Source organism: Ornithorhynchus anatinus, chromosome 9 (assembly GCF_004115215.2).
Source record: "Ornithorhynchus anatinus isolate Pmale09 chromosome 9, mOrnAna1.pri.v4, whole genome shotgun sequence".
In the NCBI taxonomy this organism is placed as follows: domain Eukaryota; kingdom Metazoa; phylum Chordata; class Mammalia; order Monotremata; family Ornithorhynchidae; genus Ornithorhynchus; species Ornithorhynchus anatinus.
In genome coordinates, this window is record NC_041736.1 from 19,694,652 (window position 1) to 19,707,244 (window position 12,593).

Sequence of the window (12,593 nt, forward strand, 5' to 3'; positions counted from 1 at the left end):
ATGGAAGAGACATACTCCCTGCCCACAACGAGCAAAACAGGCATGCTGTCTGGTCATTGTCTTGTCATATCTATTCCAGGGGACCTTCCTTGACTATATCCTCATTTCCCCACCCTATGTGCCCTCTCCTCTGCATCGCATCTGCTCTTGGAAGTGTACCCCTTAAAGCACTTCAGTACTCACTCCACCTCCAGCCCTATAGCACTTATATAAAGATCCTTCCTCTACCATTCCCCTCTCTGAAATTACTCAATGTCTGTGTCTTCCACACACCTGCAAGCTCCTTGGGGGCAAAGATCTTGCCTGCAAACTCTCTTTTTTAGTACTTCTCTAAGCACTTAGTAGTGCTTTGCTCACAGTAAGAGCTCAATAAATCCCATTGATTCACTGTGGCCAGCAGACTGATAATTGAGCTGCGCTGTCATGACTCTGCCATTGCCGGCCACACACAAAATAACACTACATTTTAATTTTTTTAAAGGTATTTGTTAAGGGCTTACTATGTGCCAGAAACTGAATGCCGAGGTGGATAAAAGCTAATCCAGTTTGACACAGTCCCTGTTCCATATGGGGCTCACAGCCTTAACCCCATTTTACAAACAAGGTAACTGAGGCACAGAGAAGTGAAGTGACGTATCCAAGGTCACACAGCAGAAAAGTGATGAAATGGGATTAGAACTCAGGTACTCCTGACTCCCAGGCCCGTGATCTATCCACTAGGCCATGTTGCCTCTCTACATATGAACTTTGGCCCTGGTTACCATATCTGGCAAACCAGCCAACCAAACATCAGGTTCTTGACTCATTCATAATCCAATAACACAGACTGTGATTGCATAGTCATTTTTCAGAGTCACCACAGTCAACGGGTCTGCAGATGTTCTTTGCCTTGCCAAAACACCAAGATTGGCTCAACACAAACAGCAGCGAGACCAAGCAGCTAACATAGACTTCATAGTGAAAAATCAAGGATCTGTACGCAGCAGCTGATTGCAAAGACAGTGAGACATTTCTCCAAAACCTCTATGCATCCTACAGCCTAAGTTCAGTGGTATGAATCCTACTTCATCAGTGGCATTTACTGAGTGCTTACTGTGTGCACAGCTCTTGACTAAGTGCTTGATTTTAAATTCTAAGGCATCACAACTTCTGCTGGATTGAACTGCAGGCCTGGATAGGTGGCTGAACTCTTCAACAATGCTCTCAGTGGATCATCTACAATCTTGGTTACTTTCACACTGAGTGAAATATATATATATATATATATACAATCATATCTCTCTATAGATAAAGATAAACATTAGAGTATAAGCTTTTATGGGAAGGAACATGTTTCAGGCTTCCATTGTACTTCCCTAAACCCTGAATAAAGTGCATTGGATCTACTTAATACATCTCTATATCACTTCCACTGGAACAATTTCCCACCATTAAACATTGCCATGTATCCCCCCAACCATGTCAGAAGGACTGAAGGCTATGAATAAAGCTTCAGCTGGAAATACTGTTGACTCACATGTCACTCCTGCAGAGATGTGCAGATATGAAGAGCTCAAGTTCTCCAAAAACGTATCGGTTTATTGTGCAAAATCTGGCAACAGGAGTGACACAGAAATTGATAGATGGTCACAGCTTCCATCTATATGAGAAAGGGCAATTCTGCCTCACATGATAGTCATCAGGAGTGATAATGACGAAAATAATGGTATTTGTTAAGCATGCACTATGTGCCAAGGACTGTACTAAGGGCTGGGGTAGAGACAGCATAATCAGGTCACACGTGAGGTTCACATCTAAGTAAGAAGGAGAACAGGCATCAAATCCCCATTCTGCAGATGATGGAACTGAGGTACAGCGAAGTGAAGTGATTCACCCCGGGTCATACGGCAGATAACTGGCAGAGCCAGGATTATAACTCGGGCCTTCCTTCCTTTCTGTGCTCTTCCTTCCCTCCCTCGCTCCATTAACCCCCCTCTATATGTCTTTCTATAAACGTACATGTAAACTTGTGTGTGCAAATGCTGAGGTTGGGTAAAATTAAAGTCTCAGGTGCTAGAGGAGGTTTTGGGACTGGATTCAAAGTGTTTGACAAGTTGTCAAAGTGTTTGACAACTTCCATTCCAACTCAATCAGGGAAGCAGTGTGGCCTAGTAGAAAGAACATGGGCCTAGGAGTCAGAGGATCTGGGTTCTAATCCAGGATCTGTCACATCAGCTGTTACTTTGGGCAAATCACTTAAATTCTCTGTGCCTCAGTTACCTCATCTGTTAAATGGGGATTAAGACTGTGAGGTCCACACTGGATACCTCATTACCTTATATCTACCCCAGTGTTTAGAACAGTGCTTGGCGCATAGTAAGCACTTAACAAATACCATCATTATAATTATTATACACCATGATTATTATTGTTACTATTATTATTGTTATTAATAATATTCTCCCTGAAATTAAATATGTTAATTGGGTTGCATTTCTCAAGAGTGTTACTGGATCAGATCATATCTCTACTTCGAACAGACTGAACAAAAGATGCCGGGAGGAACCATGTGAGGGTTCCTAGCTTGACATCCATCCTAATGGTTATGGATGTACCATTTAGTGCCCTTAACTTTTTCCTCTATATCCCAAACTTTCCCTCTAATAACCCATTATGGATCTCCCATCCATTAATTTACCCAAACCCTTCTTGAACCTATTGATATTTTCAGTCTGCACAACTTCCTGTGGTAATGAATCCCATATGCTTAGCACCCGCTCTATTAAAAAAAAGTGCTTCCTTTTGTTTGTCTCAAACCTCCCATCTTCAAGATGTAATGGAATACCCCTCTTTCTGAGATGGCTTTGTCCACACTTAATTTTTACGCTTCAGTAATATCCATTCTCTCTGGACTTTCCATGTATTTCAGCCCTCATCTTTTCAGTCTATCTTTGTGGGGAAGGTGCTCCATTTCTCCTGCTCATTTTGGTACACTGCTTAATGAGAGGCACTTGCGGTACGGAGGCAGAGAGTTATATACAGCGTATTAGCTGGAAAAATGTTCAGAGTTACTCTGCTTCCTATTTGGAATTGGGAGAGTAAGGTCATTTGTGCTCACCTAAGTACTGTATTTAGTATCTTTCCAAACGCTACCTTATGGTTTTTTTTTTTAAAAAAAAGAAAAATAAGAAGGGCAGAGTGACCATTTGTCCTGTTCTCAAGATAAACACAATTGTGGTTTGTGGTTAGCTCTAACTAGCTTTTGTCATGTTCCAATCACTCGACTGTGACCATTTGTTTTACAATGGTTTCTAACTAAACAACTGACATCATCGTTATCTACAGTACAGTAGTAAGCACACGACTGCCCATGAACCCATACTGAGTCTAGTCCCTAGAAAGTCAACCCAGACATGACCTCTGACCCCAGGCAATGTCAACAAACATGTTTGATATGTACAGAATGTTATACCTACTGAGAGGTGATTCAAAAGTAGAAGTGAAGTTCATGAATAGGGGCTATAAATTTTATACTGTATTAGGTTGCCTAAATTCTAAATAACAGTCCAGGATAACTTATTTGACATTTTTAAAATGGTATTTGTTAAGTGCTTCCTATCTACCAGACCATATACTAAGCACTAGAGTAAATACCAGGTAATCATTCTGAACATAGTCCATGTCCCCACTGGGCTCACAGTCTTGATCCCCATTTCACAGATGAGGGAACTGAGGCAAAGAGAAGTTAAGAATAATTGGGGTATTTGTTAAGCACTTATTATGTGCCAGGCGCTGTACTAAGCACTGGGGTGGATATAAGCAAACTGGGCTGGAACAGTCCCTGTCCCACATAGGCCTTACAGTCTCAATACCCATTTTACAGATGAGGTAACTGAAGCAAAGAGAAATGAAGTGATTTGCCCAAGGACATACTGCAGACAAGTGGCAGAGTCAGGATTAGAACCCATGACCTTCTGACTCCCAGGCCCGCGCTCTCTCCACTATGCCATGGATCACATGTATAACTGACTTGCCCAAAGTCACACACTAGAGCCAGGATTAGGTATTAAATAATTCTCCAGTCGTCGCCTGGGTATGCTTCACAGTGCCATCTCTAAATCTGAGTTTTATTAAATACTTTGTTGGCAGTGAGGTGCCTACTTACAGGTCTTGCTGGAACCCAGCATTTTGATTTCATTCAGATTCCTGAGTTACCTGCAGGCAACCTAATTCTATTCCACAAGGAACTCTCCCATCCCTGCTCTACTGCTTGTGGCACTATCTGCTTTCCCTCTTCTAAACCACTTCCCTTACCTCCTTCAAAGCCCACCAAAAAAGCTCTCTCCAAGGGGCATAACTCCCACTTGAACATTATATACCTAAACGTTTTATTTAATTGGGTATTTAGATATATTCTCATATCCTTTAACATGTTTATTTGGTAATGTGTGTATGTTGTCTCTATTATTAGATTCTAAGTTCCTCAGACAGGGGCTTCATCTTCTAAGTGCATTACATGTTTCCCAAGTATCTAATACAGTGCTCTGCACTTGATATTGATGACAGTGATATACGCTGCCCCCCTCCCCTCCTCCCTTCTTCGTCCAACACTGGGCTAGGCTCATCCATTCTAGACCAAAAAAAAATTTAGAAAAGATTCAAAGTCTTTTCCTACTCCAGGCAAGACTACAGCAGTGAGAGGGAGGAAAAATACTCTACGATTTATTGGAGAAAACTATATACCACTTTCAGGTTGAGAGGAACTTCTCTATTTCTTCCCTAACAAGGTGATTCTCAAGGTAAATATAATCATGGGGAGTCTGCACCTCCACTTATTTTATCTCAGTAGAAAGGAGAGGGCCTAGGGAAACCCTGATTGACTTTACAATGCTACGTTGATCAGGTGGAACCTAAACCAAAATGAAAGGGGAATAATATGTGGAAAGTTGACAAAGGATAAGCTGGAGAACCAAAGATCTCCCAGATTAGACTGTAAACTCTCGGAGGCCAGGGAATGAATCCATTTTTTCTGTTGTACTCTCCCCCAAGGGCTTAATTCACTGCTCTGCTCCCAATCGTTGCTCAATACAGTCCACTCATTGAGAAAATAGTGATTCTTTGAATTCATAAAGTCAAAGTTCACCCTGTATTAGCCTTAGAAATAATAACAAATTTGATTAAACATTTTTACCACCCATTCTTCTCCTAGGAGATAAACAGTAAAATGCTAATGAAATAGGCAAAATTAGCTCTCTTGTTCTGTTCTTTCAACAGATATTTCACTCCTCCTGGCTGACTGCATTTTAGTTGCTCCATAGCTTTCTTTTTTAATAAGTTCATGGGGCTTACATTAAGTTGGCACTTCATCATATTAATCCAGTCTGGCAGAAGGACCAAACCTAAAAAGCCAATTACCCTGCAACCTCAGTTCACAGTCTACTTACTGTTTGATGTGGAGTGCAACCAGGATCGCTCCGGATGTCCTGCAGGTTGGATCTGCTGTTATAGGCCTCATCCTGCTTGCTCCCAATCATTCCACATTCTTCTTCAGACAACAACAACTAAGCAATTCCTTTTCTGGAGGCTGAGAAGCAGTGTAGCCTAGTGGAAAGAACATAGTATTGGGAGTCAGAAAACTCAGGTTTTCATTTCAGCTCCACCGTCACTCAGCTTACTGGGTGACATTGGTCACGTCACTTAACATCTCTGTGCCTCAGTTTCCTCATTTGTAAAATGAGGATTAAAAAACTGTTCTCTGCCTTAGGTGGCTTGCTATCCTACCTGATTATTTTATATCTACTTCAATGATTAGCACAGTTGTAGGCACATCAAAAACACTTAAATACCAATTATTACATTTTGTAGCTTCTTGGAGAAGGACATCTAAAATGCAATGTTTCAGTATCTATAAAAGGACACATTATAATGGACTGCCTGGGCTTTCCACTGGCTCCTATTTTCTTAACTGTTTTTCTCTTTCTAAACACCAGTATTTAATCCTGGGTCCTCCAAGGTAATTTTAAATTGTACTACGCGCTTGACTCTCCCGTCATTTTTAATCGTATTTGTTAAGTGCTTACTATGGGTCAAACCCTGTTCTAAGAATTGTGGTAGATAAAAGTCGATCAGATTGGACACAGTCCCGGTCTCACAGGGTGCTCACAGTCTGGACACAAAGGAGAAGAGATATTTAATCCTCATTTTACAGATGAGGCAACTAAAGCAAGGAAGTGATTTACCCAAAGTCACATAGTAGGCAATTAACAGAGCCGGGATTAGAACCCAGGTCCTGTGACTCTCAGGCCCGTCCTCGTTCCACTAGGTCATATTGCTTCTCTTACATTACCTATTCTCTTACCCAATGTTCATGGCTTTTCCTTTGCCAGGAACCCTTCTTGCTCAAGCCTGCCAAACTACACCCCTCCCCACCTTCAAAAGCCTCCTTAAAATCTACCACCTTTTCCAAGAGACATTCCCTGCCTAACTCCTTAACCCCCAGACACACCACCCAATTAGCCTAAAATCACTTAGCATGAGTAGATCTGTTTGGGATGTCTTTTTCATAGTTATAAACTTGCTTACTTTGGTTCTTATCATGTTTAGCTATTCTTACCTACTGTATATTTGACAATTTATGTCTGGTGCCAGCATTAGATTGCAAGCTTCCTAAAGACTTATTTCTGTGATATGTTTTCCACATACCCGGTGTTGTTTAAACGATTAGTGGCATTTCCCATGTTTACTTGCCTAATTCCCTGCCCACACAGAGTTCACAATCAGGTTCTTAATGGATACTACTCCTTGGGTCAAGGAATTAAGGTCAGTGCATTGTCTCTAAAATAAAACACACACCATAAATTTCTTCTTCTGGTTATAACTACAGAGAAAGCTGGATCCATGTATTTTGTAAGTTCCCTTCAATGTCCAGCACTATCTGAGTGCTTAATACGCTTTACATGAAAGGCAATATATTGTGGAGAAAATTGACAGAGAATTCTCATCTCACATCTTTGAAAAAAAGAGATTACTCAAACTGCTTTTCTGCCATATCCTCTTCAAAAAGGTGATCACTTTTTTCCTTGAGACAGATGTAACGTTACCTTCCCTAGACTGGCCTAGAAAGGGAGATTAAATTGACCTTTTCAACTCAGCCAACTCGCTAGAGGCTCTAGGTCTCTTTCCCCAAGTCAAGGTTCAATATTTGACTTGGGACAAATACTTCTTTACTGCTGATTTTTGTTCATTGTCGTTCTTTTTATTGAATTTTGATATCTGATTGTACCTGCTCCATACTAATTCAATACATAAAAAGTACTCAACTTGAATCTTGTTCAGAGGTTTGTTGTTCAATTTTTTGTTGTTCAATTGTTCAAATCTTGTTCAATTTTTTTCCCTTTCATCTGCTGTGGTGAAACACCAGCATCATTAAGGGCCTCTAGTGAAGAATGCTATTGTTTTACTGCACCTCAAAGATCCTATTGTAACAGGTTAACAAGCTCCTCATTTTAGACCCACTTCAAATTTTGTTGAAAGAAGCATCTAGTATTGTGATTGATGTTCCAATGAAAAGGAGGAAAACTGTAAAACAAGTCAGGGGGTTTTCAGGCTTCGCTTGCTGTCCAACTAAAAATAAGATGTTTAGTCAGCCCAATGATCCCAAATCCTTAATATAATCTACAACCCAAATTATAACTTGTCTCACAACTTTGATAACGACAATAATGAAAATGGTATTTGTTAAGCACTTACTATGTGCCAAGCACCGTATACTAAATACTTAGGTAGATACACGATAATCAGGTCCCTCACAGGGCTCACAGTCTGAGAAAAAGGGAGAACAGGTATTGAAACCCCATTTTGCAGATGAGGAAGCTGAGGCACAGAACAAGTGGTGGGGCCAGGATTAGAACCCAAGTCCTCTGATTCCCAGGCCTATGCCCTTTCCACTATGCCACAGTACTTCTCTAAATGAACTTGTAAATGAAGATTGATACACATGAATGGAAAAGATTCATGTTTTGTGAATAACATGTGTAAAGATGCAAGTAGAGTTTGGGGTTTTGTAAAAAAGATGTTTGGCTCCTTGTGGGAACATCATGATTGGATACAACCAACTTTTAATTACTACAGAAAACTGTAGAACATTCAAGTGTAGGCTTTTAAACCAGAAACAACTAATAAACTCTGCATATCATCATAAGCCATTTAATGAGCATCCATTGGCTGGGACTGCTCAGCCTAAGAAGATTAAGTATCCACACCCTCAGTTCAACTGCATAATTCAGTCCCCAAAGTAGATTTTCTGTTAAATCATCACTATTAATATTTATAGGAACCCCTGCTAGATGTACAATACAGTACTAGGTGCTTGGGAATACACAACAGAATTATTAGAGTCAGACATGGCATTTTCCACAGGAGAACAAATTTGGAGTTGCTTAGCTGTATAAACCCCAAACCAGAACCATTGTCAGTCATCCTATATTTAGGACCTTTAGACAAAGTGAAAGAAGTGAGAGATCATTAAAGAAGCAGCATAGTCTGTTGGCTAGAGCCCTGGCCTGGGAGTCAGAAAGACCTGGGTTCTAATCCTGCCTCTGCCATTGGCCTGCTGTGTGATCTGGGGCAAGTTACTTAACTTCGCTTTGCATCAATTACTTCCTCTGTAAAATGGTTTTAGGACGGTGAGCCTCATGTGGGATAGTGACTGTGTCCAACCTGATTAGCTTGTATCTACCCCAGGGCTTACTTCAGTGCCTGGCACACAGTAAGAGCTTAACCAATACCATTAAAAATAAAAGTTATGGGATTAAAACCTCCCACTTGGTCCCTCCCAGAATATTCCAACTGATTCTGAGCGGGGACAAGGGACAAGGGTTTGTCCTTCTATGGACCAGTGGCCTTTCGGTCTAACAAAGATATGGCTCCAGTCCTTGAGGATGATTGATAACGTTCAGAGTGCCTACAAGGAGCAAATCCACTGGATAACAGCTAATCCTATATTTCATCTGAGCTATGCAGACCCAGCTCTTGTGTGTAAGACCCCTGTTTAAGGACTAGGAAATAATTCATAGTAAGCAAGACATGGATCCTTTGCAGTTAATATTTCCATTAAAAGAAATTCTCATATAAAGTAGTTGGTAATGTTGTCCTGTCCCCTGCTCCAGACTTAAGTAATAGTACTACTGCTGATAATAACAGTGGCTCAATGGAAAGAGCTTGGGCTTGGAAGTCAGAGGTTGTGGGTTCTAATCCTGGCTCTGCCACTTGTCTGCTTTGTGACTTTGGTCAAGTCACTTAACTTCACTGTGCCTCAGTTCCCTCATCTGTAAAATGGGGATTAAGTTTGTGAACTTAATCTACCCCAGTGCTTAGAACAGTGCTTGGCACATAGTAAGCGCTTAACAAATGCCAACATTATTATTATTATTGTTAAGCACTTACTATATGTTAAGCCCTGTTCTGAGTGCTGGGGTAGATACAACCTAATCAGGTTGAACACAGTCCCTGTCCCACATGGGGTTCACAGTCTTAAAATACCATTTTACAGATCAGATAACTGAGGCCCAGAGAACTTGCCTGAGGTCACCCATCAGACAAGTGGTGGAGTCGGGATTAGAATCCAGGCCCGTGCCCTAAATGTCGAAATGCCCATTTAATGTGTTAGTTTGACCTATCCTGTAAGTTAACTGGGTATGTGATGGACTACACGGTGTTTCAGATCCTCATCTCTAGAATACAGGACCATACAGTAGTTACCAAAGGAGACTAGATTGGCCTGAAGAGGAGATGGACTACACAAGTAACCCCAAATCCCCTTGAAGACTTGCTGACCTTCTGAGTTGGATTCTGGCCTAGAGGTGATCTTAGCCTCAGCCCTCCTCTTCACACCTCATACCTTGTCCTCATTGGGTTCTGGTAGCACATGTCTAGAGTTCTCTTAGAGGTCCTCTAAACTGTAAACCCATTTTGGGCAGGGAACAAGTTTACCAACTTATTATTGGTAATATTATATATATATATATATTATAAAGTATTATACTGTACTCTCCCAAGTGCTTAATACAGTGCTCTGAAAACACTAAGCACTCAATAAGCATGATTGATTGATTGCCCTCATCCCAGGCTATGCAATGCCCTATAGCCCAAAACTGTGATGGGCTGGAATGGTCATTTCCCTTGTCCAACTGGACCCCTTGGTGAATGTATATCGTTAAAAATACTGCAGTCCTGAAGATAGATAACTGAATTAGAGAGAAAGCATTTTACCTAAATTATTTAGCAAAGTTTCAGGGCCTAGTGTGGGGCTTAACATATGTGCAATCAACTTCCAAAATTGAGAAGCAGGGTGGTCTAGTGGATAGAGTCCGGGCCTGGGGGGGTAAAAAACCTGGGTTCTAATCCTGGCTCGTCTACTTGCTGTGTGACCTCGGGCAAGTCACAACTTCCCTGTGCCTCCAATTACCTCAACTATAAAATGGGGATTATGGCTGTGAGCCCCATGTGGGACATGGATTGTGGACTTTGTCCAACCTGATTAGCTTGTATCTACTCCCAGCACTTGGTACAGCACCTGCCACATAGTAACCGCTTAACAAATACCATAAAGAAAAAAAAAATAAAAAAAAATGATGCTTTTGCTTTCATCTTTTCTTCTTTTCCCTGCCTGCCCTCTAGTGGAGGTGCAATGATGGATGTAATGGTCCAGAAGTAGATAAAGCCAAGAGATGGAAATGCAGGAACCGAGATGAATCACAAAGGAATAATCTGCTACTAAATAGCCATCCTTGATTACATGCCCAGTTCTGCCTGGATGCATGTTTTCACCGTGCATGCTGGGTGGAAGCGATGCGCGGATTAGGGAGCATTCTTCCAGCAACACATATCTGCGCTGAATCCAGGGGGTCGTGGTGTCAGAAGAAATAGTCATGTGCTTATGCTTAAAGGCAGACACAGGACGAGAATTATAATATGTTCCTTAATGTGGGGCTCTGCAAGAGTGCAATTGGGCCTATTCTGGGTTGTTGTTTTTTTTTATGGAGAAATCAAGAATTCTCCTGGCTCCATGAAACTGTTGTCACCAAATACTGTTTCCTGTCTAAGTGCTCGTCATTACACACACAATCTGAGCCTTGCTTTCTAACTTATATTCTAATTTGAACACAGGGAATGGGGCAAATCTGACTGGTGCTCTCTCAGAAGTGCTAGTGGCCTCTAACAGAGACGTTTGTGAAAATAGTTCCATTATTCAGAATGAAATTGGACCAGGAAGACCAGAATGGACCACAGAAATGCAATGGCTGTTTGCATCTTCAGAAGGTTTGGGGTGTTGGGGTTTCCAACCTGCTACTAACCAAGAGACAAGGAGGCAAGAGAGAGAAAAGCACCAATTACTGCAAACATTAAGCCTGAGGAATCAAGGCTCAGCTTTTTTGTCTGCACATCCCCCACACGTACCTATTATCTTTCTACAGAAGTGTTCTGGGCCTGTCACCCCGCTCCTCAAAAATCTCCAGTGGTTGCCTATCAACCTCCATTATCAAACAAAAACTCCTCAGTATTGGCTTCAAAGCTCTCCATCATCTTGCCTGTTCTTACCTCACCTCCCTTCTCTTCTTTGATATTCCAGCCCATACACTCCACTGCCTTGGTGCTAACCTTCTCAGTGTACCTCATTCTCACCTGTCCTGCCATCAACCCCTAGCTCACGTCCTACACCTCTGGCCTGGAGCACCCTCCCTCTTCAAATCCACCAATCACGCTTCCCGCCTTCAAAGCCCTACTGAAGGCTCACCTCCTCCAAGAGGCTTGCCTAGACTAAGCCCCCCTTTTCCTCAGCTCCCCTTCCCTGTCTCATTGCCCTGATTCACTCCCTTTGCTCTACCCCCCTGCCCCACAGCACTTGTGTATATATGTACATATCTATAATTCTATTTATTTATATTGATGCCTGTTTACTTGTTTTGATGTCTGTCTCCTCCTTCTAGACTATAAGCTCGGTGTGGGCAGGGGTTCATTGCTGAATTGTACTTTCCAGGTGCTTAGTAGAGTGCTCTGCACACAGTAAGTGCTCAATAAATATAATTGAATGAATGAATTTCACCATCAGTGGTGTCTTTGAATCCAGAGAACAACCATATGTATATATAAAAGAGTAGCAATTGATAAGCCCAGAATTTTGGGTACTGTGTTCTGGCCTTCCTATGACTGGACACTGAAGAGTGGAGCTGTCTTCAACCTGGCTCCTGAATTCACATACCCTTTTTAAAAAAATTGATTTAAAGGATTTTTTTTTCCCAGGGGGACAAACACCCTGTAAGATCTATAATTTTTGCACTTACAAGGCAGGGACCTATGCTGTCACTTTGTAAATGCTACAGTGGAAAGTAGTAACTCTGCATCCTGAATTTGTCTTAGAATGCTTGAAAAAGGAGCTGGCTAGGCCTGGTGTGACTGGGCCTGCAGCAAAATGATGGCCCCGTTCAACCTTTGGGTTCCAGGAATCTCGGGATAACTGAGACCACCAGGGCCCCAATTTAGCTCTTACTTTCAGCTTAATTTTCCTGGAGGAACTCGACATAATACTGGTGATTTTTAGCTAGACGTTTGTGGCA

At 41.6% G+C, this 12,593-nt stretch overlaps 1 long non-coding RNA gene across 1 annotated transcript in view; it reads right to left on the reverse strand.

Moving 5' to 3' along the window:
* The window catches only part of LOC120638607, a 77,885-nt gene that overhangs the window by 27,858 nt on the left and 37,434 nt on the right, over positions 1-12,593 (reverse strand). The window contains exon 2 of the long non-coding RNA XR_005660345.1: positions 5,424-5,580. This is a non-coding gene — a long non-coding RNA (uncharacterized LOC120638607). The remainder of the gene's footprint in view (positions 1-5,423; positions 5,581-12,593) is intronic.